The sequence below is a fragment of the Zingiber officinale genome, chromosome 10A, assembly GCF_018446385.1.
Source record: "Zingiber officinale cultivar Zhangliang chromosome 10A, Zo_v1.1, whole genome shotgun sequence".
Lineage (NCBI taxonomy): Eukaryota > Viridiplantae > Streptophyta > Magnoliopsida > Zingiberales > Zingiberaceae > Zingiber > Zingiber officinale.
The window spans coordinates 74985240-75010438 of NC_056004.1; positions in this window are offsets into that span (position 1 = coordinate 74985240).

The window sequence follows — 25199 nt, forward strand, 5'->3', positions numbered from 1 at the left end:
CAAGGTCACAAGGGAGGCTATCCCTAGAGTTGACCTAGAAAGTGTGACCAAGGCCTCCAAGAAGCCAAACAAGGTCACTAGGAAGGTATCTAGGGAAGTTATCCCTAGTGAATACCTAGAGCATCCAAGGAGCACCAATAGGTGTTGGGTTCCTAGGAGCATCTTCTCTACCCCATAGATGGGTTAGAGAGTGTCAACTCCGATTAGAAGGGTAGTTAACCCAACTTTGAGGAAATTGACACTCAAGGAGCATTTTCAAGGTTTTTGTTAACCTTTGAAAATGAAATGGAAGTATTATTTACTCCTTGAAAGAGTAGAATGTGCCTAATGGTGGAAAATTGATTTTATCTTAAAAAGGCATAAATTGGGAAAACCTAGAGAAATACCAAGTTGGGATTTTGGTATTCTCTTATAAATTTTAAGGCACTCCGGGCCTTGATTTATGTGATCACTCTTGAGGAAAAATGAAATATGCCAACATTTGAGGACATGCTTAATTTTTAAGTGGCATAAACAAATCAAGAGAAATAGAAATGTCAATTTAGGTTTTGGCATTTCTTTGAAGCATTTAGGGCAATCTAGGTTTAACGGTTTAAGTTAAAACAAGTGGTTTTGAGGTAGCTAAGTGGTTAAGGATACTTAGATAGATAATCTAGGTATATTTTATTTATGCTAAATCTTGCCATGATTGTTTGCCCATTATATGCCATGACATCATGTTTTATTTTTGCATTCATGACTTATTATGAAAAATACAAAAAGAAAAAAAAATACCATGTCATGACATTCATACATCATGTAGTTATAGGAATCTTTCTTTTGAAAGTTATTTTACTTTGATGTATGCCATAACATTATCATGCATTATGTTTATTTCCTTAAAAATTAAGGACATATGACATTAGTTAAACAAGTGGCATTTGTTTACAACAAGTGGAATAAACAAGTGACATTTGTTTAACAAATAAATCAACAAGTAACATCCTTTGTGGATGTCTACCTCTCAAAATGCCTAGATAGATATGCATGATCCCTAGATTAGGGCAAAACCAAAATCTACATCTCACAAAGACTATAAGGTGACTTGTATGTGCTTTAGTGCACATTAGATACAAGTGAGATGTTAGGATGATGAACAAAGCTCAAGATGTTGATTTAGTGCATTCATTTGAGTTTTTAAGTTCATCAAAACACATAGTTATGTGTTTTCCCATCATTGGGAAAGCTAATGTACAAGTCATGTGCATTAAGCCCAAGGAACATGATGGGATATTGGTTTTGAAAATGTTTTTAAATGTTTTTGGAAAACCTTGGTGAAGGCTGTCTTTTGATAATAATCACCATTGAATAGTTAGACACAAACTTGAAGAAAACACTAAAGTTTTTGCAAGTTTTCAAGTTTGTGTCAATCTTTGAAAATATGATGTATTTTCATAGAAAACTATTTTTCCATGATTAAGTATGCCCTAAATAATGTCTACACAAAATTTCATGATTTTTGGATTTTTGTAGAATTTGCTAGGGGTTTCTGAAGTTGACTGAAATGGAATTTCAGCAACTATCAGAGCTCCGATCGATCCATGGATCGATTGGAGTTTCTGAATCGATCCGTGGATCGATTCAGAAGGAAACTCTTGCGAGCAGAAGCTCGCTGGATCGATCAGCCGATCGATCCACACATCCTGAATCGATCAGTGGATCGATTCAAATAGGTTGAATCGATTGGAACCCAACTCCAATCGATCCAGGACGCTGATTTTGGCTGGGAATGTCTGATTTCAGCACTCTAAACCTATTTTAGTCTAGGTAACCATTCCAAACCCTTAAAATATATTTGTATACATAAAAAGGGTGTTTTCGTGTTGAAAACAAGGATGGAATGGTTAAGGAAGACTTCATTGAAGTTTAGGTTGAGGTTTGTTTCAAATCTTGAACATTTGAACCTCAAAACTTCTAAATCTGGGTTTCCTAAAGGTTTAGGGATTCCAAGTCATTGTTGGTGCAATGACAGAAGTTACCACCATGTCTTTAGGGGGAGGGACTCTTTAAAGACATGAAAAATTTATTTTTCATGAACCTTGGAAGGTGGTTAACCTTCTTTAAAGAAAATGCTCATGGACGAGCTTTTGAACTTGAAATGAGGAGTGGATATCCTCATTATTTCAAGTGGAAACTCAAGTGGTTAGAAAATGCTCAAGGTTGGGTATTTGTCTACATTGAGGGAGAAGTTAAGGATAAATGAGGGGTATGAGACCTTCATTGTCGTGTTGATCACAACAAGTGATGTTGTGAACAACGATGAGCAACTCTTCAGGGGGAGAGTTGTCAACAAATGGATTTGTTGATGTATACCCAAAATTGGGGCATGGGTTGATGTGTGCCCAAAGATGGGTTGCTGTGTTTTATCAGTAGGGGGTTTGATGTGTGCCAATAGGGGGAGAATGAAAGGACTTGTGAATGGAAGTAAGTTAGGCTTTCATTACCTAGAGGGAGTTTGCCCTCTTAGGGGGAGAATGAAGAGTCTAACTTATGTGTTCATTACCTAGTGGCATGAAGAATGAGGCTATGGGATTAGCTTAACTTACATGTGGTATTGTAAGTGTTATTGTGGTATTGTCAAACATCAAAAAGGGGGAGATTGTTGGTGCAACATCCCTCAGGTCAAGTTTGACCTGGTTGACCAAGCTGAGTCTTGGTTTGAGTTTAGATGTTTGACAATAAGATATTGATTGAAGAAGAGTCAAGTAGGTCAAGGGAGTGACCGGATACTTGATTGGGAAGTCCTGGAAAACCCTAGTGAGTAAAACTAGGTGGAAGTCCTAGTGAGTGAAGCTAGGCAGATGGAAAGTCCTAGTGAGTGAAGCTAGGCAGATGGAAAACCCTAGTGAGTGAAACTAGGTGAAAGTCCTGGTGAGTGAAGCCAGGCAAGGGAAAATTCAGATGGATCAAGGATGATCGGACATCTGGTGTTGGGAAGTCCAAGTAGGTCAAAGGATTGACTGGATACTTGGCATGAGGAAATCCAGATGGGTCAAGGTTGACCAGACATCTGGTGGAAGTCCAAGTAGGTCAAGGGAGTGACCGGATACTTGGCACGACTAGAAAAGTCCAAGTGGGTCAAAGGGATTGACCGGACACTTGGTGGGAAGTCCTAGCAGGTCAAAGGAGTGACCAGATGCTAGGCATGATGTACCAACGGGTCAAGGTTGACCGGGTGTTGGTTTGGTAGGCTTGGGACTTGGTTTTGGGCAAAAACCAAGTACTGGATCGATCAGTGGATCGATCCAAGCCTTTCCTAGCGAACAGAGAGCCTCTGGATCGATCCGTGGATCGATCCAGATGTCCCAATCGATCAGTGGATCGATTGGGACGCGGCTGCTTCGCGCGATAAGCGCTGGATCGATCCATGGATCGATCCAGGCGTTTTTCCCAGAGCACAGAGGCGCTCTGGATCGATCCGTGAATCGATCCAAAGCCTCCCCGATCGATTGGGAACATTCGAATCGATCGGGATCCGACCGTTGGCGTCGATAAAGGCCGCAGGCGCACGATTCCTTCGGCATCTCTTCTCCGATTCACTCCAGATCTCTCGCCAGCTCCTCCACAGCACTCACAAAGCTCAGATCGCCAGTTCTTGAAGGATCTTGGAAGCTTTCCAAGTCAAGAGGCGGATCAAAGGCAAGAAGAGAAGCTAGGGTTAGGGTTTTCTGTACTCATTGTAAGCTTTGCGCTTGTATTTAGTTTCCCTTTCCTTTCTTCTTGTACTGAGAGTCTTGTAGGGCTTCTCCGCCCTCGGTAGTTACCGAAAAGGAGTGTTTTCATAGTGGAGGGTGCGTGCGTGGTGTGGATCCTTGGATTAGTCACCTCTTGTGAGGTGGATACCAAGTAAACCAACCTTGTTAGCGTTGTGTGTTTGTTTCTGTTATTTTCCGCTGCATATCCTTGAAGAAACAAGCCACGCCGAGCGACGAGCATGCGACGAGCTATTCACCCCCCCTCTAGCTACTTTTGGTCCTAACAAGTGGTATCAGAGGAAGGCCGCTCTTCACCGGAACATCTGGTTCACTGGGCACTTCGCTCTGATTCTCTCCCACCACATGCGTGCATCCCCTGTCAGGCAGAAGGAGACACACTTCACCTTCTCGTGTTCTGGCCTGTCCAGAAGCTCCATCGTACTCTCCAGTGTTTTGAACCAGGCTTGTGCATCCCATGGTTCACTAGTGCCTGAGAAGTTCTCTGGCTTGACTCTCTGCCACTGGATCAGATAAGCTTCTCTCCTTGCCTCTGCTGCTGGGGCTGCTAGTGTTGGTCCTGCAGGCTGGACTGGTGGAACCTCTAAGACCACTGGAGTCGTCAGATTTGGTTCCGGGGTGACTGTGGGGGTATTCTGCTGATTAGCCCTGAGGGTGGCTATCTCCTGTTGCTGTTCAACTAGCTGCTGCTGTAACTGAGCCACTAACGCTGTAAGGTCTGGGGGAGGCACTGAACTGCCTGCCTCATGCTAGGGCTCAGTAGCTGGTGTCCTTCAAGCTGAGCGTGCTCGTGCCATTTCTAAAGACATAGAGGACAGGACATGTATAACTAATACAATTATAATTGTATAACTATTGCTATCATGTTATCTATTATCACATACTAACATGCATCAGTTATCTATAAACATGAACTATAACAAGAAAGCAAGGAACATAAATAAAGTAGAGGTATTCTTACTTGGAAGCTGCAGGTTCAATGCTGATGTGTGTGTAGGAAGTATGGAACACTGCTCTGATACCACTCTGTAACGACCCGCCTTCTACTACTAAGCTGTAAGGCCGATCGCTACATTATGCTGTGCTGAATTACTATTGCGAAAATCTGGATTGATTAAAATTTTACTAAACTGATTACTGTAAACTGAACTTAATATTCTAGGTGTACCTAGGAGTCATACACATGCTAGGGGAGATATTCTATGCCTCTCAGATGTCCTGCTAGCTGTAATCAGGCATTTCAATCGATCCATGGGTCGATTGGGCTGTCGGATCGATCGGTGATCAATCGTGATCTGGCACGGAAGAAGCTCGGATCGGTCGGCCGCCGATCCATAAATATGTATTACATGCTTGCATGGTTGGATCGGCGCCGACCGATCGCGCACACATCGCTTCAGATGGCGGCCGATCGGTCTACCGACCGATCCGAGCACACGATCGGTGGGCGATCCGATGCTCACCGATGGGTCGGTGACCGATCGGTGAGCTTCGTCTCTGCCAGATCCGGATCGGTCGCCGACCGATCCATAAACTCTCTGTCGCACACCGATCGGTGGCCGATCGTTAGCTCACCCCACTTCGATCGGTGCAGATCGATCTGGGTCTCTGATTTCGAATCAGAGCCCCTGATTTCAGCACTTGTTCGTGCCAAAATCTTACATTTCACTTATACAATCCATAGAATATATTCTAATGACATAAAGCTAGCATTCTAAACTGGATATAAAGCATGATTTACTAGTTCGTAGCATTTAACAATTAAAAGTGCATGACAATAGAAATACTAAAGGTTCAATTGTTTAAGCTTGCTAGATCCCCTAAGGATTTTTTATTCCAAGTTCCTGCCACACACACCATCTCTGCATTGAACTCCAGCTTCCTCTGCTAGTCCATCTTCCCTTTACCTTTATCTGCAGTATAAGGAAAAATAGTATTTGTAAGCTTAAAGCTTAGTAAGAAACCATCTATCTCACAAAAACATGCATACGGTGCTAATAATGTTTTTAAAACATGCTATTTAAAACATATGCTGAACATGTAAAAGATGGCATGACATACAATCATCCAAACATGCATATCGAACTGAACATAGAGTTATCATGCATAATCACAGGAAAAAGACTAAGCTGGAGCATGATACTGAGCTAAGCTATTGCTGATCTGATACTAAAACTGTACTGAATTCATATAACTATTTTATGAACTTTTGAAAACTATATACATAATATGTGAAAATACATAATCATGTTGCTGTTTGGGCCCAGCAACTGTACTTGCTGTGCGCGGATCCCTAACTAGACCCGGGTTTGCAAGTCCCGCATTTAGTGGGGTTTACTAGGTTATCTAAACCTAGGGACCGACTATGGGAGCCCAGCCCAATGGATATCTAATTCAGTACAGTGCCACTGAAAATAAAATACTGAATATAGCAACTAATTTCTTATTTTGCTGTTTCTAGGTTATCTGAACCTAGAGCTAGGTTATCTAAACCTAGAGGTGACTGTGGGAGCCCACCCATTGGACCGTAGTCCCATGAAAGCTGTAATAAGGCTGACTAAGCTATCTTAAATGCTCCCATTGCATTTTCTGAGCTATCAAAAATGCCTAAGTTGCATTTTTCTAAGCTAACCATTTAATCGAACACCTAGTGTGCTTTAACTCTCCTCTTTATTAGGGAGACTACCTTTAGGCACCCGACAACATCAAAACCTCCAACTGAAGGGGGTAACGACGTGTCCGGCCCATCCAAAGGCACTCACTAAATCCCTAAACCTGCGAGGAGGGTTAAATGCACCCTATGTGTCGAAAAATCTGCATATAACTAAACTAATGCATAGAAAACCCAAACGGAGCTACTTATACTGCAGGTGAGGGGTTTCTTACCTCGTACGCTAATTTCCTTACAATTCTATTCGCTAGAATTCCGGTGGAGACGACTTCTCGACGATCTTCTCGCGTCTAAGCGTTCCCCTCGCGAAGGAGAGCGTCCTCGTGCCGGAGTTATCGCCGGAAGATGTCCTTGGAACGGAACCCTTGCTGGTTCTTGTGGTTGGCGCCGAGAGAGGAAGAGAAGGAGGGTTGCGGTGTGGCTAGGGTGAGGTCTCGGTGGAGAATTCCCGAACCAAAGAAAAATCAACCAAACTCACTCAAGTTTTCTATTTATATTAAGTGGATAATTGAACCCAACTCTAATATAAATATAATTGATTCCTCTTTCTTTCAGCACGGCCCTGCTGGGTTCACCGGTTACTAAGGCTAACTAAAAGTTATCAGATCCGAGAGGTTCCGGGTTCGATTCCCGCCTAATCTATTTTGCGGTTCTAATTATTTTTGCTGCTTCCGCTACTGGGAAAATTCCGGAAAAATATCTAAAAAATTTCAGAAAAATCATAGAATATTTATAATGCAGTTTCAAGAATTTTCGGGCGTTACATCATAGAAGGCGCTTCCAGTGTATAGAAGGCACCTTCCAAGAGATAAACTTTGGACCTCATCGCAGATAATGTGCAACGAAGTTGAGATAGAATTTGTCACATTGAAGGCATCTTCAATGGCTATGGAAGGCGCCTTCCACACCCCTTATAAGGGGGAATCGACCAAGCTTCAAGTAATAACTTCCGTACAAGCTTCTATACGCCCATTTGAGATTCAAACTGCTCTGGCTTCCTGCGGTGACTTTGGTACGACGTTGTTGTACTCGACTACTACCGAGAAGCCGACCGACACCGAGCCTAAGCTGACAATCTTCGAAGGTGTTGGGTAATGAACTTGTAATTGTACTTAATTATTTGCAAAAGGATATGTGCAGGGTTTTGCACTTGTTCCATCTTTTCTATGTACTGGATTCCCTTTTTGAAGGTACCGAAAAAGGTATTTTAGTGAATTACCCATTGATAGGTCCACGAGACCTGTGTCTTGGAGTAGGAGTCGCTGAAGGGTTCGAACCAAGTAAACTGACCATGTATGCTTTTGGTTTCTTACTTGCTTTCGATTTTTATGTCTTTTCACTGTATTTGCTTTGATCTCAAAATGAAAGCAAAGTTTTTCAAAACCATGTGATTCACCCCTCCCCCTCTCACGTGTGACTCGATCTAACAAAGTTAACTGTGTTAAACTTGGATATTACTTATGAACTACATCAAGAATTACAACTATAAGTACTCTGAGTTAGTTTTAATGTGGTCAACAAAGTTAAGTTAAGTCCTATGATTTTGATGTCTTGTGTTTGAGTGTACAGGAACTTAGGAATACAAGAAGTCGAGCGAAAGATGTGACTAGCGAAAAGGATGACATATGAAGCAAGTCGACGGACTTTGTGCATCCGAGGGGTGAGGTACTACAGAAGAGTACACCAGTGGATGAGAAAGATGTGTACGATGTTTGAGGGACTAGAGAAGCCAGGGAGGAAGCCTGCTCGAGGAGAAGATCGGAGTTGGGTTCAGATGAGTTCAACTTTGAATGACCAGAGCATCACCCAACTGAGCGAGATCAAATAAAATCAACTCGGAGGTTCATCTTGAAGACTCGAGATGCCTCACTTGTGATTGAGGGTGTCTTGGGTGCCAGGGTTGGAGCTGTCTAGTAAAGGTATGAAGGTGCCTCAAAGGTGTCTGAGGTGCTTCTGATGAAAAGGCACAAAGGTGCCTCGGGCAAACTCAAAGGCACCTCGAGCAAAGGTGCCTGCAATGATATTGAAGGCACCCCCAATCAGTCAGAGATGTTGGCTGACCGTTAGAACGTGAATAAAACTTTATCTACATTGGAGGCGCCCGAATGGTTTTGGAAGCGCCTTCAAGCAACGATAACTTTTTCCAAGAGACTATAAAAAGCCTTTTGGAGCTAGAAATTATTTATCAATCATTGTACTAATCTTTTTAGTGATTCTTGAGCTTTTAAAGACTGTAAAAGACTTCTCCACCTTCAACGAAGGAGATCTTTAGTGAGCTTTCAACTGTCTTGGATTAGCAACCTCCTCGGTTGCAAACTAAGTAAAATTTCTGAGCCTCTTTATTTTATGTTGTTTATTTTAACTATTTAATTAATTTAATTATCCTTGCTAAACAAAAGTAAGAGATTTGGATAACTTTCTTTTTATGCTATTAACCCCCTCTATCCGGCCTAACGTGGACCTACAAGTGGTATCAGAGCTCAACTGCTTTAGAAGGACTAACTACCAACTGAAGCAACAAGACGATGACCGAATCTAGCATCCACCTGCTAAAGTTCGAGGGGGAGTTCGTGATTTGGAAGCACAAAATGGAGGTATTCTTTAAAATAGATTTTGAAATTCTTTTAATTATAAAATATGGTTATGTAACACTCAAATATCAACACAGAGAGGAAAAAGAAGAACATCTCTGGAGCAAAAAAGAGTAAAATGACTCCATGGTGAACAACAAAGCAGAATTTCATCTATTGAGCATTCTATTGCCATAAAATGTCAACCAGATTAGAGCATATGAGTCAGCTAAAGAACTCTGGGAGAAGTTTCTAGAGTTGCACAAAAGAACCTCGGAGGCTAAGCTAGCAAAATGGGACCTGCTCCGAAATTAACTAACAACCCTCCTAATGGAAAAGGGTGAAATGGTGGCTCAACTGCATGTAAAAGTCAAGGAACTGATCACTAGACTTAATAACCTTAAAGAAATGGTAATGAATCAAGATTCAATAAGGTATACTCTAAATGCATTCCCGAAAACACCCGAATGAGCATCGATAATAGACACCTACTACATTTCCATGTACTTCAAGGTAAGTAGCTTAGAAAATTTATTTTTCACTTTTGAATTACATGAGTCTAGATGTGTAGGCATAAGAAAAGACAAGGAGTCGAACAATAACATCGCCCTAACAAGAGGTCGTAAGGTGAATTCTCTATAGGCTATTCAAACATCTTCAGGCATATTAACTTATACCCAATCATCAAACTTACACCTCCTAGAAGATGATTGTCAATATGTAAAAGTATAATCCTCCATGACCAAGATGACTTGAGTACCTCAAGTCTAAGGAAACTTACACTCGAGTTGCAATGAGATCTTCATTGATATGTATAGAACCACATAAAGTCTCATAGTAGGTCACATCTAATGAATTAGTTACCCTTAACCAACATCCATATATTAACTCCTAACATCATAATGTTTCTAGCCAGTGAAGATCAACTACTTGGTTAAACTAAGGAGCATAACATATGCTACAAAATCGATGATGTTCAATTTCATCAATTCATCGACTAGGGAATATCTTAATACATACATAATTACACATGATTAGATACTCACTAATTGTAATCTAATCAAAATTTTTTCTCATATTATGTATTGTATTATGGACTTCATTAGTTGAGTTTAAGATCAAATCATATACATAGAGAATGTATACCCAAATATTAAATTTATATATCAAATAAATGATATAACTTCTATGGTGATTGTCTTAGGACATCTCTTAAATATAATACTAGACACTTGGCAAAGGAAGCTACTTGGTGATCCAGGTGACCAAAAGTATTCGACGACTAGATGGAGATAAGATAGACAAACTAAGTCAAGAACTTTCGGGTTACTAGAATAAGGTCTGAGCGACCTTAGTGTCCAGGAGACCAAAGAAGATTCCAAGAGACCTGCAAGCATGACCCAATGATCTAGAGTAGATGGTCAAGGATAGATATTGACCATGCTCTAGGCACTTGGAGGGAGTTCGGGTGACTAAAGACCGCTGAGTCATCATGATCTAAAGTCGAAGTGGATTAAATTTATATCCATGTCGGTAGAGTTTGGACGACTAAAAAAGTGTCATGTCAACAATCGATGGGACTCTATAAAAGGAGGGCCTAGACACATGTTTCAGTACTAAAACAAACTCATATCCTCGACTTCTTCCTCATGATATTGCTGATACATTGCGTCCAAGTGCTCTCCAAGCTTAATCAACAATATTGTACTTATAATTTTCATTTCTATATTGTTTCCTTACTTTGCTATATGGTGCTTAATATACTTGATTCTTGTTAAGATGTTTCTCCATCTCTAGAAGTCTTTTGGAAATGAGATCTTTTAGAGGGATCATTATTTTACAAATATATTATGTGATCATTGCATTGCAAGTTTACTTAGTTTGTCTCATTTTAAGTGTATTTAGAAATTATTTTTCTGCAAATTAATTTAGTATTAATTCCATTACAAGTTGATTTAGTATTTATTTCATTAAATATTAACTTAGTATGTATTACTTTGCATATTAAACAAGTTTAGTTAATTTTCCCACAGCAAATTTAAGTTAGTTCTTCTTTTATTGCAAAGTTATATAATCTTTAATTTTTTTTGCTATAAACTCCTCTGATTGATTGATTGCTTTATTTATTTATAGTTAAATTAACTCTTAAAATTAGTAAATATGTTATTCACCTACTCTAGAGTACATGCGATCTTACAAATTGATATCGGAGCAAGTTGAATTGATAGTACATTAGGGGAACTCTTGTTAATCTCTGCATAGGTTGGATATTTTAGAAATATCTCACCTAGTGCTATTAATAAAAGTGAAACTAATTGAAGCTAATTCATGCCACTCTAAACTAATTAGACAAAAACTTTGTACTAAGTTGATTGAGCGTGTTGTTTTAAATAGAATTTACTAAGACACATGTGTAAAATACCAGAAAAATGGTGAATAATAATAAGCGAATATTTCGGAATTTCTGGGAATTTTTCTGGAATTTTTCGGTGACTGTATGGATGAGTTTACGGGGATAAAAATGGGGCCCGGGAAAGCCTGTTTAGGCTACCCCAATTTAACGAGAAAATGTTTTATTTTCCTTTTTATTTTCCTTATTTTTTTTTCTACCCCGTTTCCTCTCCACGTCTGTTTCTTCCCAAAACCGCAGGCGGCGGTTCCTTTCTCCCCTTTTCTTTTCCTCTTCGTCACCGAGCATTTCACTCTCCTTTCCCTCTCGAGCCGCACCACCGACGCCTCCTTCCTCTCACGTCTCCCGATCGCCACGGTCGACACCGATAGACGAGAGCAACGCCGAGCCCTAGCCTCTCCACAGTCCCCAGTGCCGACCGCCGCCTTGTTCCTTGCTTGAGCAACCGACGATCGTCGGGATCCTCCTCACCCATGCTGTGCCGGCCATCCTGAGGTATCCCCTGCTCCAATCTTCATATTTCTCCCTTTCTTCCTCTGCCCTAGCCCTGGTCGTTGACACCAGGAGCCCGTTGGGAACGAGCACTTGAGCCTCCACCTTTCCCTATGCCCTAGATTGGGTTCACAGTCACCTCGCTCGCCGACGCACCTCTGCATAGTGCCGAGCCTCCCACTTTGACCTAGTGCCCTCACTGCCTCTGATTTACTTGCTGTCATCATCAGTGGAGAGGAAGGGCTCTGCTGTGAAGTGTTCCGACAGCAACAATTCAGAACTTGAGTTTCGGTCAAGCAGCACTGTTTCGGCGGGGGAAACTAGAGCCACTTTCCAGCAGCTACTTCTTCCGGCAGAAATACCATCCAGTAGCTATCTTGGTCTAGCAGCAGTAAGGTAAGAGTTTTGGTGTATGGATTGAGTTGGCACGCTCTTGATACATGTTGTTTTAGGTTTGAATTGTTACATACATCATTGGATATGAAGTGATTTAGGTACGTTTTGATACATGGTAAATTATTGTCATGCTTCGAATTTGATATTAGTTAGGTATGATCATTTTTGTTGTAGATGAATTATACTCGATGGTTAGGTTGATTAGGGTTTTACCCTAATTTAGCCTTAAGGATTTTGTTTAGCCATTCCTTTGAATTTTAGCTAAATAAAATGTATATATGTTTGTGACTCAGGGTTTTGACGCGAGATGAGCATCTCGACGTCCGAGTTGGACCGGATTAGACCTTTCGATTGGAGGCGGGTACTTTGACTTTATGTATTTTGATATGCATAGTAATGTCTTTAACAAATAGCAACGATTGTGTTTTCTTATCTGCTTCGGTTGATCACTACCTGATCTGTTACATGCTTGTTTGTTTATTTACTATGCACATCATGTTAGTTTTTACCTGATTATATATACTTATAGAGGTAGTGACACAACCATGTTATTTGTTAAGTTCAGGACCTAGGTTTTTTTGATATCTTATCTGATCTGTGTGCCTTTGATTTGGTTCATTTTCCTATGGTACACATTTTATACATGTATGGATATTGCTATGTTGTTCAGTATTTTGCCATGCTTAGTATCATGCACCATTCACATGATTGCATGCTGCGCGATAGTCTGCTCCATTATTGTTGAGCACATCGCCAGTTTCATCTCTGTCGGTGCTCCGTTGGTCTGCTCATGGGTAGCGTGACACAGCGTGGTAGCACGTCAGTTTGGCTCTGTCGGTGCTTCGTTGGTCCGCTCATGGGTAGTGTGACGCAACGTGGTAGCACGTTAGGGATCCCTCCTCGTCATGGTGTATCAAGTGATGAGAGCATTGCCCTCCCCCATTTATGATTTGGGGTAGGAGTATGTGTGTAGTCCGACAGCATCCCGTCCACTCGGTTACTCATCAGGAGCAGTGATGGCAGAGTGCACGGTTGTCACAACCCTACCCACTCGGTCTCGCCATTGTGTGTGAGATGGCTGACTGGCGTCAAGGATGACCATGACATTTTCATCATATGCATGATGCATTTATTGCTTGTGTTTGCTGCACTTACTTGCTGTATGGATGCATATGATTGACATGCATACAGAATTTATGACACTCTCGGTCTGACGACCCTGTTGTACTTATACCTTGGTCCTGGTTAGTATAGTTTTCTCCTGCTTTGTTTCAGTTGCATTTATCCTTCTTGTATTAGGAGACTGTACGCATGATTATTGCTGTTTGTTATTTTCTTTATTATGCATATCAGTTGATACCTGCTGAGTGTTGGACTCACACCCTCCTCCGTTGTTATTTTCAGGTTGATGCTGTCCGGAGAGAGTTCCAGTCGCTAGTCCCCTGTAGTCCATGAAGACGAGTGTTGCTCTTTTAGTTTTTCTTGTTAGACTGTGTTTAGACTTATTCTGCTTTTGACATCTGGACTTGTATTAGTTTACTTTTGGATATTGCCTATGAGTTTTATTGGATTTGTTTTACTACACGCCTGCCTAGACGACATAAGAGGTAAGTTGATTTTATCGTCGGATTTGAGCTTTATGAGTGTAGTGGAGTAGGTCATCGATTTTGTGCTTTATGAGTGTAGTTGAGTAGGGTTATTTTTTAGTCTTATTATTACTGTGCTAGTTTGTTAACTATTAAACTGCGTGGATGTCGATGTGTTGTGCTTATATTATTGTTATTGTTCCGGTCGTGTTGGCCGATGTATATGTGGCCCAGAGGGCATTGTAGAAAAGTTTCAGATTGTCACCCGTACCGGGGAGATGCTGTCAAAATTTCTTCGGACAGAGACTCCTCTGGGGCGTGACAATTTATTTGGTATCAGAGCGAAGTTATACGATCCTTTGTTTTCATATTTTGGATATTTGGGATAACCTGATACCAATTTATTTGGTATTAGAGCGCCAAGTTTGGCGATACTTGTTGTTTTTCGTGTTACGAATTTTTGAGATTTATCTGATACCAATTTATTTGGTATCAGAGTGGGTTATGATACCTTCTTTTGGTGTTCTGGATATTTGGGTTAGCCCATGTTTGCGAGGCAAACTGGGTATTTATTTCGGATTAGCACGGATTTCCATTATGTTTATGTTTTGGACTTCCGTTTCGGATTTGTATGAGTTTCCGTCGATTTTCTTGTTCGAAATTTTGAGGTCAATTTGGGGACTAGATAGCGACGGAACATCTCCAGACAGCAAATAGGTATGATGTTATTTTATAATTGTTATACTTGTAGTAATATCTATGGTATAACTTAACAGATATGAGGAGATCTACACGAATATGCTGATTAGGTATATCTATGTGGTATATACTTGTCCAGTTATGATTATTGTGGGTGTCTAGTAGATTATACCCTAGTGGTTAGGCATACATGTCTGATTATTTATTTAGAGGTATCTTATCGATTTAATCTGAGTTCTGATATGTGCAGATGTGTTCGGTGTAATATTCGAGGTATCTTATTGATTATATTTGATTTATGGATGCACTTGTGTCTATTAGGCTTTGTTGGAAGTATTACGTTGATTATACTCTTGGCATAGGTGTATATATGCCATGTGAGGTTATTTGAGGTGTATTGTCGATTATACCTATATTGATATATGCACACGGGTTCGGTAGGTATTGTTGGAGGTATCACACTGATTTATACCTGTGCTATGAGTGTGTTTGGTGTGTACTAATTGGATGATTATGTCGATCATACCTATGTTGTGTGTGCACGTGTGCCTCGTGTATTGTTGGTAGCATCATGATGATTCTACCTATGTTGAATGTTGAATGTTAAGTGTCTACATTATGTTATTGGTTGTATTATCCTGTCAACTAATTCTCCTATTAGTGGGTGACCGATCCACTAGGATGATGATAGAGTTGACTATGGATTTGATTTGCTTACTAGGTTGTTATACCCTAGGCTACCCACAGTGATCTATGGTAGAGAGATCTCGTGCAGTCTCTAGCCGGATAGTTAGGTGCCTTGGGCACTTATGTATTGTTTGTGGTGGAGCGTTGCTCCCACACATGTTATGTATTGTTTGTGGTGGTGCGTGGCTCCCACCTATTGTGGATTTCTTGTAGCGGAGTATTGCCCCCATATATATATTTTAGATACATATTACGGATTTAGTTGTGGTGGAGCGTTGCTCCCACATATTGAGGATTTCTTATGGTAGAGCGTTGCTCCCACATATGTGGTATTTCCTGTGATGGAGCGTTGCTCTCACACTGGAGGATCTATTCTTTGGTGATTTATATTGTTGGTGATTAGATTTCAAATTTATTGTCAGAGATCTTATGGTTAGGAATGTCTTTAGTACGGACATTGTGAGTTCTTGATTTTACCATTAGAGCATGCGGAGCTTTAGATGTTTTCAGGGACTCGATGATTTCTGGTATTTCTAGGATGTTTGGATCGGTTTTCATTGTCTTTATTGACGATGTTGTGGTCTATTTCGGATCTGGTCTATTTCGGATCTGGGGTGAGTCACGTACACCATCTTTGCATAGTTCTAGAGATGTTTCGACAGGAACATCTATATGTGAAGATCAGTAGTGCGTATTTGCATTGTCTTATGTGAGATGTTTGGGACACACGATCACCGGTAGGAGTATACCGTGGTTCCACAGGAGATAGAGGTTGTTACCATTGGGTAGTAGTCGTAGTCTATACAGGAGACTCGTAACTTCCTTGGTCTGGCTCGATATTACAGACGGTTCGTCGAGGGTTTTTCCCGCATAGCCATGCCACTGACACGCCTGACCAGGAAAGGCGTGAAGTTTACATGGTCCGAGGACTACGAGACCAGCTTCCAGGAGTTGAAGAGGAGATTAGTGTCGACTCCAGTTTTGGTTTTACCTTCTGGAGAGGACGGATTTGTACTCTACACTGACGCATCTCTTCAAGGTTTGGGTGTTGTTTTGATGCAGCACGATAGAGTAGTCTCCTATTCTTCTCGACGGTTGAAGGAGCATGAGAAGAACTACCCAGTTCATGATCTGGAGTTGGACGCTATTATATTTGCTCTGAAGATTTAGCGACATTATCTGTACGGTATTACCTTTGAGATTCTCACGAATCACAGAGTTTCAAATATATTTTTACCCAGAAGAAACTTAATCTCTTATAAAGGAGATGGATAGAATTCCTGAAGGATTATGGTTGTACCATTAGCTACCACCCGGGGAAAGCTATTGTGGTTGTCGATGCACTCAGCAGGAAGTCCCGAGGGACTTTAGCTTGCCACCGAGTAGTGGTCACAGACTTGGTTCAGGGTTTTGCTGAGTTAGGCCTTCAGGAACAGGGATAGACAGAGCAGGGTATTCTTGTTACCATGGTTGCTCAGTCGTCGATCAGGACGAGGATCCGAGAGGCCCAGGCTGGTGATAAGCATTTGCAGTTCATTGGCAGCCAGATAGCTTCCGGGCAGTAGACCGAGTTCACACGAGATGAGGAGGGTATTATATACTTCCGAGGAAGATTATGCGTACCTTAGTCTCATCCGGTCTTACAGGAGCTACTTCAGGAGGCTCATCGCTCTGGATTTGTGATCCACCCAGGCGGGACCCGCATGTATTGAGATTTGAGGTGTTCTTACTGGTGGAACGGTATTAAGAAAGACATCGCGGAATTTGTAGCTAGATGTCTTGTCTGTCAGCAGGTGAAGGCTGAGCACCAGAGACTTGCCGGTTTACTTCAGCGGATTCCTATTCCCGAGTGGAAATGGGAACACATTACTATGGACTTTGTGGTGGGTTTGCTGAGGACACGACGAGGCCATGACGCGATTTGGGTAATCGTTAATCGATTAACCAAATCCGCGCACTTCTTAGCGATCCGGAGGACAGATTCCCTGGATCGATTAACAGATTTGTATTGCCGGGAGATCATCAGATTACATGGCGTTCCTTTGACTATTATTTCGGATAGAGTCCCCCGGTTCACGTCTCGTTTCTGGCCGAGTCTGCAGCAGGCCTTGGGCACTCAGCTCCAATTTAGTACAGCTTTCCATCCGCAGACAGATGGACAGTCAGAGCGGACCATTCAGACTCTAGAGGACTTGCTAAGATCTTGTGTATTGGATTTCGGAGGCAGTTGGGAGGACCATCTGCCATTGGTAGAGTTCGCCTACAACAACAGCTTTCATTCGACTATCCAGATGGCACCGTTTAAAGCGTTGTATGGTAGGCTTTGTCCGACACCCACCCCCGTACTATCAGACGGAGGATGTCAGAGGCGTAGGACCACCAGAAGAGTTATGCTGATCGGAGACGCAGACCCCTGGAGTTCTCTATTGGCGACCATGTATTTCTACGAGTTTCGGCCACGAAAGGGGTGAAGAGATTTGGTCTCAGAGGTAAGTTAGCTCCGCGATACATTGGCCCTTTCCAGATCCTGAAGAGGATTAGAGCAGTAGCTTACCGGCTGGCACTACCACCGTCCCTGGCAGGCGTGCACGATGTATTCCACGTATCTATGCTGAGGAGATACGTACTCGACTCGACGCATGTGCTGACAGATATCTCAGTTCCAGTTCTATAACAACCCAAATTTCCTCATTTCGAGTCTTAATCGTATTTAAAAATATTTAGAAATACTATAGAAATATTCTAGAGATTTTTAAAATTTTTAGAGTACTTTTACGTAATATTTGGAGGTCGTTTGATATTTTTACTAAACGAAAGAAGTTTCGACAAAAATAATGTCCAAGCTGAGTTTCGAACCGGAGACCTCCGGCCGAACCAAGCCTTAAGCGAATCCAGCTGACCAAGTGTCCAAGCGGACGGTGCTGATTAAAAGGAGAACAAAATGTATTTAAGTAGTAGTTGGTTAATAGAATACCTAGTTATAAAAAAAAAGAACTTAGGTATTATCCTGAATTCTTTCTCACCTTTTCCTCTACTCTCTCTCGCGACGGCGCCGACTCTTCTCGTGCGAATCTGCAGCAGGAGCTAGGGCTTCTCCGGTCGCTGGCCAAAGGGAACTCCGCGAGCTCTTCTCGGATCCGAGCTCCTCTCGTCAAGAAGGAAGCCGTGAGCACAAGGAAGAGGCCACGATCTCAAGCTCACCCGAACCCTAGAAAGTCCTTCTCTTCAGTTGTAAGTCCAAGAACGAGGTAAGTTGCTACTCACCTGCGGTAAGAGTTGTTCTGAATTTGATTTGGTGTTTTTCTTATATTTTTGGGTATGTCGTGAAGATGAATGGTTTTAAAGAGGTCTCTGTCGTTAGCTTCTGTAAAATACCAAAAATAGGCGAATATTAATAAGGGCATTTTCTGGAATTTTTGGAAATTTTTCGGGAATTTTTCGGAGCTCGTATGGACAAGTTAACGGGGATAAAAACGGGGCTCCGGGGAAGCCTATTTTGACTACCCTATTTTAAAGAGGAAATGTTTGATTTTCTTCCTTTTTCTTTTATTCTTTTTCTTATTTTCCTCCGCTGTATCCTTCATTCCTCTTCCTCACCGAAAACCCGTGCACCCCTTTTTCCTTCCCCGTCGCGACCGTGTCCTAACCACTCGGTGGTTCTCCTCCTCCCTTCTTTCCTTCTTCTTTTCTTCCCCCGACAAACCTCATTATGCCCTAACTCCTGGTCGCCTTCTTCCCGCTCGGAGCAGCACCGCCGCCACTTCTTCTTCTCTTCTCCCAAGCGCCGGCGATGCTTGCGCCAGCCGTGCCCTAGATCCACTGCCGGCCGCAACTCACAGAGCCGACGACGAGCAGTGCCGGTCTTCCCTCCTCTGTTTCCCGATTCCTCTTCCCTCCTCTGTTTCCCGATTCCTCTTCCCTCCTCTGTTTCCCGATTCCCCTTCCCTCCTCTGTGCCGAACCCCAGTGCCCAACGCCACCTTGCCGGCCGAGTTTGATATGTGCCCTAGTTTCCAGATGCCGAGTTCTTCCTCTCACTGATTTGGAATAGCGGTAGGTCATGATCTCATTTTTAGTTTTTGTTGTGGAGGGATTAATCTTTGCTTAGTTTCAGTTATATGGCAGATTAGTTTTTTTAATCTACTGTGGCTAATCTTGTTTCAGCTGAAAGTTTTTAAGGAGAAGGTGTCAAGGTTAGTGCTACCAGTAAGTTTCTCAATTAGGTTTTCTTGATGTTGCCTTGATGAATCTGTATCTTCTGTTCTTAATTGGAGCAGTAAGGGGGATTCCAGTCAAGTGTTGTGCACTGTGGGGAAGATTTCAGCAAGGAGGTTTTGCTGTGGTATACCTTGTTTTCAGCAACAGTTACTTCGTCCAGCAGTAACTTTCCTTGCCTGTGGTGTAACAGGAGCAGTTGAGAAGTAAGGTAAGGTGTAGAGCATTTGATATATGCTATAGGTCATGATTTTGATTCAATTATTTTGGATAGATGATCATGTGTAGATTAATTCTTGAGGGAAGAATGATGGTCATATGATTAGGGTTTTTGCCCTAATTTAGGATTAGAGATTTTATTTAGCTGTTTGGAAGAGTTGTAGCTAAATAAAATATATTTCTATTTGTGACACAGGACTTTGACGCGAGACGCGTATCTTGACTACCAGTTTGGACCTTTCTTATTGGAGGCGGGTACTTTTGACTTATTGTCTTTGATATATATAGTAATGAAATTAACAAGTTGCATTAATTATGTCCCTCATTTGTTTCGGTTAATCACTACCTGATTACCTGTTACCTGCTTGATTGATTGCTTGTTTTACATTTCGTGTTGTTATGTACCTGATTACACATGCTCATAGGGGTAGTGATATAACCATGTTTCACCATGTTCAGGACCTAGGTTTGATACCTTATTTGATTAGTGCACTTTGATATGATTTGTTCACTATGGTGCACATCATTATATGTCCATAGATTGGTTTAGTATATTGTCATGCTTAGTGACATGCACCATTCGCATGATTGCATGCTGTGTGATAGATTGCTCCATTATTGTCGAGCACATTGCCAGTTTCATTACTGTTCGGTGCTCCGTTGTGACGCTCATGGGTAGCGTGACGCAGGTGCTCCGTTGATCCGCTCAGGGGTAGTGTGACGCAGCGTGTAGCACGTTAGAGATCCCTCCCCGTCATAGTGTATCGGGAGATGAGAGCATTGCGCTCCCCCATTTATGATTTGGGGTAGGAGTATGTGTGTACTCCGACAACATCCCGTTCACTCGGTCACTCATCAGGGGTAGTGATGCAGAGTGCATGGTCGTCACAGCTCTACCCACTCGGTCCCACTTTTGTTGTGAGTTGGCTGACTGGCGTCAGGGGTGACCATGACATTGGCATCATATGCATGATGCATTTATTGCTTGTGTTTGTGTTTACTGCATTTATATGTTGCATATTGTTTGGATACCTATGTTTGACATGCATACAGGATTTCTATACCACTCGGACTGTTTGTCCTGATACCCAGATCCTGGTTAGTACAGTTTCTCTCCTGTTTTACTTCGGTTTGCATTACCTTTATTTTATCAGGAGACTGTACGCATGATTAGTGCTAGGTGTTATTTCCTTACTTTGCATATCAATTGTACCTGCTGAGTGTTGGACTCACCCCGCCTCCATTGTTGTTATATTTCAGGATGATGCTGTCAGGAGAGAGTTCTAGTTGCTGGTCCCCTGAAGACCCCGAAGACTTATGGATCTTTTGGTTTTGTTTTGCTTCTTATTTGACCATGTTTACACTTGGTTTTGTTTGATACCTGGATATTGTATGGATAGTCCTTGTTGATGGATTTTTATTCGATATGTTTTACTACATGCCTTCCTGGACGGCAGAAGAGGTGAGTTTAATCGGATTTGAGCTTTACGAGTGTAGTTGAGTAGGGTTGATTTCGAGTCAGAGTATTATTGTTCTGTTTACTTGTTATATAAACTGCGTGGAATGTCTGTTATTGTATTTTATTTCTGCTATTATTCCAGCCGCATGTGGCTGAGGTATGTGGATATGTAGAAAGTTTCAGATTGTCCGCCGTACAGGGGAGGTGCTGCCGAAATTTTTTCGGACAGGGACTCCTCCGGGGCGTAACAATTTATTTGGTATCAGAGCTCAAGTTTTACGATATTTGTTTTCGTATTTTGGATATTTGGGATAACTTGATATCAATTTATTTGGTATCAAAGTGCCAAGTTCGGCGATACTTGTTGTTTTTCGTGTTACAGATTTTTGAGATTTAACTGATACCAATTTATTGGTATCAGAGCGGGTTATGTTACCGGCTTTTGGTCTTCTGGATAGTTGGGTTAACCCAAGTTTGCGAGGCAAACTGGGTAGTTATTTTGGATTGCACGGATTTTTCATTATGTATATGCTATGGATTTTCGTTTTGGATTTATATGGATTTTCAGTGATTTTCATGTTCGGAATTCCGAGGTCAATTTGGGGGCTGGACAGCGACGGAACATCTCCAGACAGCAACTAGGTATGATGTTTAATTTTATAGTTTATGACATGTATTAGCATTTATTTATTTAATACTTGTCTGGTTGTTGTAACACATATTACATGTGATGGGTTAGCCATTGAGCATTGTTGACCTTAATAGAGATCAAGGATTATAGTCTCTGGTGATTTTTCTTATCATTCCATCATTAGTTTTAGCTTCTGTTACTACTAGTAGGAGATGGAGGCACATACTAGCCTCTACTATTGTTAGCTGGGTAGTGGATGATACCTACATAATTCCTGTTAATTTAGTCAGTAGAGTTTTTATACTCATATCTTTTGGATATTAGGGTACCCAATACGATGAAAATTGTTCATTTGGGAGTAACCATGTTTGATCATTGTTGAGAATGGTTTGAGGTTGAGGGATATTATGAGATCAGATATTGTGATATGTTGGTTTCTAATGATTTATGAGAGTAAATGTTATGTGGTTGTCTGATGATCTATTACTAGATATTTGTTTTGATGATATATTAGTGGATAACTATTTTGATGATCTAGTATTTGGGTTGTCGTTGATGGTGACATAGTGAGTGTCATGTATGATGTTCATAGGTTTGCTGATTATAGTTGGTGATCAGATTATAAATTGGGTGCTAGAGAGTTTACGGTTGAGTGTGCTTATGAGATTTTAATAAATCTGGTTAGTTGTGATTAGTTAACAGGATGATTAAAAAAAAAATATTTGGTTGATGTTTGCTTCCTCTGATATTGGACTATGTAGATAAATAATGATTTGATGTTTTGAATGCTAATTTTTCCTCATGGGGAGTAGAGACTTATTCATCTGATATTATGTGGGCTGATATTTTTGGAAAAAAAAATGAGGGTGTCTTGATGATCTTGAATTCTGACTTTTTATTTTGGGTCGTACGCATTTATATATACGGTATTATGTGGGTTGACATTCTCTAGTTTAAGTTGATGTAATTAGTGTTGAATTGACCCATGAACTGATTTAGTTATTTAACAATGTAGTATACCATTTTATCTTAGTTAATTTTTATCAGTAAATATTGATTTACTCTTATTAGATCGGTCAGTAGAAGACTGATTTACGTTTGTCGAGTTGGGTAGTCGTGGTTTGATATACCTTAGTTGCTTGTGGAGGAATAAGGTATTCTTGATTAGTTAGTAGATGAATGATTTAGTTTTGTTGGTTGATTAGTAGAGGATTTCCATACTCTATTTTTAGAGGTTCGAACCTTTAGGTTATTTGTGCTTAGTTATGTGTCTAGAGCACATTTGAGTACATGTTTTGTACTGACGTGGAAAGGACTGATTTAGCCATATACCATTGTCAGCTTGGATAGTTTATAGAGGATCGATGTATCCTATTCCATGAAGACTTTGACCATGGACTGTATATACCCGGTTGGATGACTCAGAAAGTGCATTGGGATATGTGACCCCGCTGATGTAAGGAAGTGTAGAGCTAATTGCTTAACACTTATGGGATACAATCGTTACTAGTGTATACTGGGAGAGTACATTTGGATTTAAGATGATAAAATTTTCCCCATTAGATATAGTCTTGGTAGTGTACGACATTGACTTGCAATGTTATACCATGGTGTGTATATCTTTCTTGTCCGATATTAGTTTCTTTGAACCTAGAGCAGGGTTATTACTGGATGATTAGGCTGCTTTATTTTGGGTTGCTTTTGATTGATGTATTCATGCTTGATACATATGCATGAATTTTGTTTAGATATAACCGTAAACCATGAGCGTTGGTAGCATAAGGTTGGTCTCTTTGATTGAGCTGGTATGCTGATTTTGCATGTTTATGTTGCATGTATATTATGATTGTTATGTGTTGTAGGAGGCCTATGGTAGACTGCCCATTTGCGAGTAGTATATGTATCCATGTTCTGATATGGTTTGTAGGTTCCTTGTGGATCATGGTTATGTAGTTCGATGTATGTATCTGAATGTATTATTGAAGATATCTTGTCGATTAAATCCGAGTTGTGGTATAAGTACATCTGTGGTGTTTTGATGGAGGTATCTTGTCGATTTAATCTGAGTCGTGATATGTACATATGTGTTTGGTGTGGTATCTGAGGTATCTTTTTGATTATGTTTGATTTGTGAGATGTTTGAGACACATGGTCACCAGTAGGAGTATACCGTGGTTCCACAGGAGATCGAGGTTGTTACCGTTGGAAGTAAACGGAGTCTATAGAGGAGGCTCGTAACTTCCTTTGTTTGGCTCGATATTTTCGGAAATACGTTGAGGGTTTCACTCGGATAGCTATGTCACTGACACGCCTGACCTGGAAAGGCGTGAAGTTCACTTGGACTGAGGATGACAAGACCTGCTTCTAGGAGCTGAAGCGGAGACTAGTGTCGGCTCCGATTTTTGAATTTTTACCTTCTGGAGAGGACGGATATGTCCTCTGCACCGACGCATCTATTCAGGGTTTGAGCGCTGTTCTGATGCAGCACGATATGGTAGTCTCCTATGATTTCGTCGGTTGAAGGAGCATGAGAAGATCTACCTTGTACATGATCTGGGCAAGTCGCCATTATTTTTGCAATGAAGATTTGGCGTCATTATTTATATGACGTTACATTTGAGATTCTCACTGACCATAAGAGTCTCAAAGATCTGTTTACTTAGAAGGAACTTACTCTCCGACAGAGGAGATGGATGGAGTTCCTGAAGGATTATGATTGTACGATTGACTATCACCCGGGGAAAACTAATATGGTTGCTGATGCCCTTAGCTGGAAGTCCAGAGGGACTTTAGCTTGTCACCGGGTTGTGGTCACAGACTTGATTCAGGGTTTCTCCGAGTTAGACCTTGAGGAGCAGGGACAGACAGAGCAGGGTATTCTTGTTACCATAGTTGCTCAGTCGTCAATCAGGACGAGAATCCGAGAGGCCCAGTTGTTGGGACCTCATAGAGCTCAGCATGAGGCAGAGTGGTCCACACTATCAGACGGAGGAGGTTAAAGGCATAAGACTGCCAGAAGAGTTATGCTGACCCGAGTCGGAGACTCTTAGAGTTCTCCATTTGCGACCATGTATTTCTGCGAGTTTCACCCACGAAAGGGGTGAAGAGATTTGACCTTAGAGGTAAGCCAGCTCCGTGATACATTGGACCTTTCCAGATCTCGGAAAGGTTTGGAGCAGTAGCTTACTGGTTGGCACTATCACCGTCCTTGGCAGACGTTCACGCCGTATTCCATACGTACCCGATCCGATACATGTGTTGATAGATAATCTCAGTTTCCTTCAGCCTGATGTCACCTATGAGGAGGTTCCGGTATGGATTTTAGACCGGAAAGAGCGTCAGTTGCGGAACAAGACTATTTGGCTGGTTAAGTCGGATGACAGTAACATTTGGACGAGGAAGTTACTCAGGAG